The sequence below is a fragment of the Salvelinus alpinus genome, chromosome 6 (assembly GCF_045679555.1).
Source record: "Salvelinus alpinus chromosome 6, SLU_Salpinus.1, whole genome shotgun sequence".
Taxonomy (NCBI): domain Eukaryota; kingdom Metazoa; phylum Chordata; class Actinopteri; order Salmoniformes; family Salmonidae; genus Salvelinus; species Salvelinus alpinus.
The window spans coordinates 34,392,804-34,398,803 of NC_092091.1; positions in this window are offsets into that span (position 1 = coordinate 34,392,804).

Genomic DNA, 6,000 nt, shown 5'->3' on the forward strand with positions numbered 1-6,000 from the left:
TAATTCTTCCTGAATCCGACACGAGCGTTCCCATGTTCCTCAGCCCTGATTTAACAGTTCTAAAACACTCCCGTGAGCTCAGCGCTAAACAAAACCCAAAAGCTGCTAATGCCAAGTTAATTAACACAGACTCAGATGCTCAGCCCTCAGAAAGCCATGGAGCGCCAGAGAGGGAAAATTGCCCCCTAGTTCTGTTTATTTTCATGCTAATGCCTTGATGTTAGTGGGACGGACATTTGCTAGGCCCTCTCAGCTCAGCTGCTTGGTTAATTTTGTTTACGCAGCCTTCTCTTTCCAAAAATTGTATGATTAATATGGGCATCATGGCTTTTGACACTGCCACTGTTTGCTGTTGGCTGTCTATGAAAGTCTGTGGCGGCTAGAAGTTGGGTGGTTTTCAGAAGCATTGTGAGCAAATAAGACTTTTGTCTGGCTGAATCTAATTAGTTAGCTTGAAGTATAAGAAAAGCTGTCAATTTGCACATAAAATGTCCAACCAAATGTTGACCTAGTTACTTTATTGCATTTTTTATGAGGGGTTCCTCCATTGTTGGTATGAAGAAAATCAAGTCATTTTCAAAAACTTTTGTGAGACATTGAATACCAGCTATATTTTACTTTGGAGACTCTCCAACTGATTGCTCCGAAAACATCAAATGTTATCCGTTCTTGAACAAAATTATTCATTGGACTGTGATACTTAAAGGCAAAAGGACTGCTATCATTAAAGTAACCTCAGGCTAGCACTCTCCTGGTATTACGAATTTCCCCCTTGAGTACTATTCCACCATTCATTCTACCCTTTCTTTCTCATCACATGGAAATGTACAGACTACAGAACCACTATGATATTCAGTCCCTGGTTAAAAAAATGGTAAAATAAACACAATAACAAACGGCAGGGAGCTGGAAGGGTAATTATTTAATTCAGGAGGCATTAATCATCATCATCAGTTAGCATGATGAGAACCTGCATCATGCAATATGTGGATAATTGAAAGGAAAGATAGCAGCGTGTTAATTATTTTTTATCTTTGCAACTTTTGAAGTTAAGATAAATAAAAGGTCAAATGAGTGACCAAGGTAGTGGGCTGGATGTGCATTTGCTGGCTGGCAGATTACCAAACCTGTCACCCAATCATTTAATTGACTTTGCTTTGCATGCCGTATCTCACCAATTACAGAGGAAAGAGAGATCTATTCAGGCAGGGACCAGGGTGGGCAGGCAAGGTCATCAATCATTCAATCAGACCTGTAAACACTAACAGTCTGCAAATGATTCAAACGATAGTGAAAATCTTATTGCCAGCCATGGATAAAAAATCTCCTTCAACCTCTATTAAAACAAATTGACATGCAGTGGCTCCCTGATCCCATATCTCTCAGATGGATTCTGTGTGGCATACAATTTGTACCACCTTTCCATAACTCTTCAATACTTTATATGCGTCCAAGTACTGTATTTTGAGCCCTTTGACTGATTGATTTGACTCTCTTGATCAGAAGAGGCAGTGCAGTTTGAGAAGCATCACCCTGTATGGCTTGTTGGACGTCAGAGACTGTGGGTAGTTCACATCCACCATACCAACGCCCCCGATCCACTACAATTTGCATACCACCCGAACAAATCCATGGACGCCGCAATCGCCGTTGCACTGAACACTGCCCTATCCCACCTGGACAAGAGGAACACATATGTGAGACTGCTGTTCATCGACTACAGCTTAGCTTTTAACACCATAGTGCCCTCCAAGCTCATCACTAAGCTCAGTACCTTGGTTTACCATATTATATGTGGAAGACAAATACTTTAAGCACATGTTCTCTTTTCAGTCTCCTCCATTTCCACTAACTGAAGTTAACTCCAATAATTGTTTTCCTAATAATAGTGTAAAATTAACAGCACTTATTGATGAAATTAAAGCAATTAGGCAAGGGAGAACTCCAGGGCTAGATGGCATACCAGCTGGGGTACAGTAGCAGTCAAAAGTTTGGACATACCTACTCATTCAAGGGTTTTTCTTTATTTGTACTATTTTCTACATTGTAGAATAATAGTGAAGACATCAAAACTATGAAATAACACATTTGGAATCATGTAACCAAAAAGTGTTAAACAAATCAAAATATATTTGAGATTCTTAGAAGTAGCCACACTTTGCTTCATGAGGAATGCTTTTCCAACAGTCTTGAAGGAGTTTCATCATATGCTGAGCACTTGTTGGCTGCTTTTTCTTCACTCTGCGGTCCAACTCATCCCAAACCATCTCAGTTGGGTTGAGTTCGGGTGATTGTGGAGGCCAGGTCATCTAATGCAGCACCATCACTCTCCTTGGTCAAATAGTCCTTACACAGCCTGGATGTGTGTTTTGGGTAATTGTCCTGTTGAAAAACAAATGATAGTCCCACTAAGCGCAAATCAGATTGGATGGTGTATGGCTACAGAATGCTGTGTTAGCCATGCTGGTTAAGTGTGCCTTGAATTCTAAATAAATCACAGACAGTGTCACCAGAAAAGCACCCCCACACCATCACACTTCCTCCTCCATGCCTCACGGTGGGAACCACACATGTGGAGATCATCCATTCACCTACTCTGCGTCTCACAAAGACACAGCAGTTGGAACCAAAAATCTCAAATTTGGACTCATCAGACCAAAGGACAGATTTCTACTGGTCTAATGTCCATTGTTTGTGTTTCTTGGCCCAAGCAAGTCTCTTCTTATTATTGGTGTCCTTTAGAGGTAGGTTTGTTTGCAGCAATTCGACCATGAAGGCCTGATTCACGCAGTATCCTCTGAACAGTTGATGTTGAGTGTCTGTTACTTGAAATCTGTGAATAATTTATTTGGGCTTCAATCTGAGGTGCAGTTAACTCTAATGAACGTATTCTCTGCAGCATAGGTAACTCTGGGTCTTCATTTTCTGTGGCGGTCCTCAGGAGAGTCAGTTTCATCATAGCGCTTGATCGTTTTTGCAACTGCACTTGAAGAAATGTTCAAAGTTCTTGAAATGTTCCGGATTGACTGACCTTCATGTCTTAAAATAATGATGGACTGTGGTTTGGTCATTTCTTTGATTATTTGAACTGTTCTTGCCATAATATGGACTTGGTCTTTTACCAAATAGGGCTATCTTCTGTATACCACCCCTACCTTGTCACAACACAACTGATTGGCTCAGAAATTTCACAAATGTACTTTTCACAAGGCACACCTGTTGAACAAAATGTGTTCCAGTTGACTGATTACCTCATGAAGGTGGTTGAGAGAATGCCAAGAGTGTGCAAAGCTGTCATCAAGGCAATGGGTGGCTCCTTTGAAGAATCTTAAATTCAAAATATATTTTGATTTGATTAACTATTTTTTGGTTACAACATGTTATTTCATAGTTTTGATGTCTTCACTATTATTCTGCAATGTATGAGTAGCTATGTCTAAACTTTTGACTGGTACTGTATATATATTTTTTGTTGCTGTACTAAAAGGTCTACTATTAGCATGTTTTAACCACTCCTGTAAAAACCAGGTACTCAGCAAGAAGGTCTGATTTCACTATTACTAAAACAGGATCCATGTGGTAAGTTCAAAGATCCAGTCCACCTAAAAAACTGGAGTCCCCTTACACTTCAGTGTTTTGATGCAAAAATCCTATCGAAATGCATAGCAGATAGGAGTTAAAAGGTGTTAACGGATATTATTCATCCTGATTAGACAGATTTTTTACATGGAAGATATATTGGAGATAATCTAATTACTTGAAACAATAGAACACTTTGAAAAATCTAGGACACCAGATCTGGTATTCATAGCAGATTTTGAAAAGGCTTTTGATAAAGTATGACTAGAAATTATATATAAATGAGTGAACTATTTAAATTTACGAGAATCTCTCATAGAATGGGCCATTAAAGTTATGTATCGTAAAATAAGAAATAATGGCTACTTCGCAGAAGAATAAAACAAGGCTGTCCACTGTCGGCGTATCTATTCATCATGGCCATTGAAATGTTAGCTATTAAAATCAGATCCAACAATAATATAGTAGGGCTAGAAATCCAGGGATACGCACCGGTGCAGCGGTATCAAAGGATGATCAAGAAGAACATCAAGGACCTGTCACCCAAGCCACGGACTGTTCACTTGGCTACCGTCCGACAGACAGCGACAGTACAGGTGCATCTTAGACACACACTCACACATGCACTCACAGCCTATGCTGCTGTCCCTTGTTATAGAGACATTGAAACACTGGTCACTGTGTATTTAAATACTATATCCCCGACATAGCTTATTCTATATCTATATTCTATCTACTGCTGTACAATCTTAGTTTATATTGTGTACAACGGCTTGCAAAAGTATTCACCCCCTTGGCATTTTTCCTATTTTGTTGCCTTACAACCTGGAATTAAAATATATATTTTTTGTGGGTTTGTATCATTTGATGTATACAACATGCCTACCACTTTGAAGATGCAAAATATTTTTTATAATGAAATAAACAAGAAATAAGAAAAAAAATTGAGAACTTGAGTGTGCATAACTATTTATGCAGCAATTACAGTCTTCAAGGCAAAACTGCTCCAGCTCCTTCAAGTTGGATGGGTTCCGCTGGTGTACAGCAATCGTTAAGTCATACCACATATTCTCAATTGGATTGAGCTCTGGGCTTTGACTAGGCCATTCCAAGACATTTAAAGGTTTCCCTTAAACCACTCGAGTGTTGTCCTGCTGAAAGGTAAACCTCCGTCCCATTCTCAAATCTCTGGAAGACTGAAACAGGTTGCCCTCAAGAATTTCCCTGTATTTAGCGCCATCCATTATTCCTTCAATTCTGACCAGTTTCCCAGTCCCTGCCGATGAAAAACATCCCCACAGCATGATACTGCCACCACCATAGTTCACTGTGGGGATGGTATTCTCTGGGTGATGAGAGGTGTTGGGTTTTCCCCAGACATAACGTTTTCCTTGACGGACAAGAATCAACATTTTTGTCTCATCTGACCAGAGTACCTTCTTACATATATTTGGGGAGTCTCCCACATGCCTTTTGGCGAACAACAAACGTGTTTGCTTGTATTTTTCTTTAACCTGTCTAGGACTGGCGTTCCACTAGATAATATTCTCGTTAATCCAGCCACAGTGTCTGATTTCAAAAATGCTTTACAGCGAAAGCTCCACAAACGATTATGTTAGGTCACCACCAAGTCGCAGATAAACCCAGCCATTTTTCCCGCCAAAGAGAGGAGTCACAAAAAGCACAAATAGAGATAAAAAGCCTTAGGAAGTGAAAAATAACCCATATCCCACTGTGTATTCGATAGGGGTGAGTTCAAAAACTACAAACCTCAGATTTCCCACTTCCTGTTTGGATTTTTTCTCAGGTTTTTGCCTGCCATATGAGTTATGTTATGCTCACAGACATCATTCAAACAGTTTTAGAAACTTCAGAGTGTTTTCTATCCAATAATAATATGCACATATTAGCAACTGGGACTGAGTAGGAGGCAGTTCACTCTGGGCATGCTATTCATCCAAAAGTGAAAATGCTGCCCCCGATCCCAAACAAGTGAAGCAATGGCTTTTTTCTGGCCACTCTTCCGTAAAGCCCAACTCTGTGGAGTGTACGGCTTAAAGTGGTCCTATGGACAGATACTACCAACTCCGCTGTGGAGCTTTGTAGCTCTTTATCATTGGTCTCTTTGTTGCCTCTCTGACTAATGCCATCCTTGCCTGGTCCTTGAGTTTTGGTGGGCAGCACTCTCTTGGCAGGTTCGTTGTGGTGCCATATTCTTTCAATTTTTTTATAATGGATTTAATGGTGCTCCGTGGGATGTTTAAAGTTTCGGATATTTTTTTGAACCCAACACTTATCTGTACTTCTCCACAACTTTCTCCCTGACCTGTTTGGAGAGCTCCTTGGTCTTCATGGTGCCACGTGCTTGGCAGTGCCCCTTGCTTAGTGGTGTTGCAGACTCTGGGGCCTTTCAGAACAGGT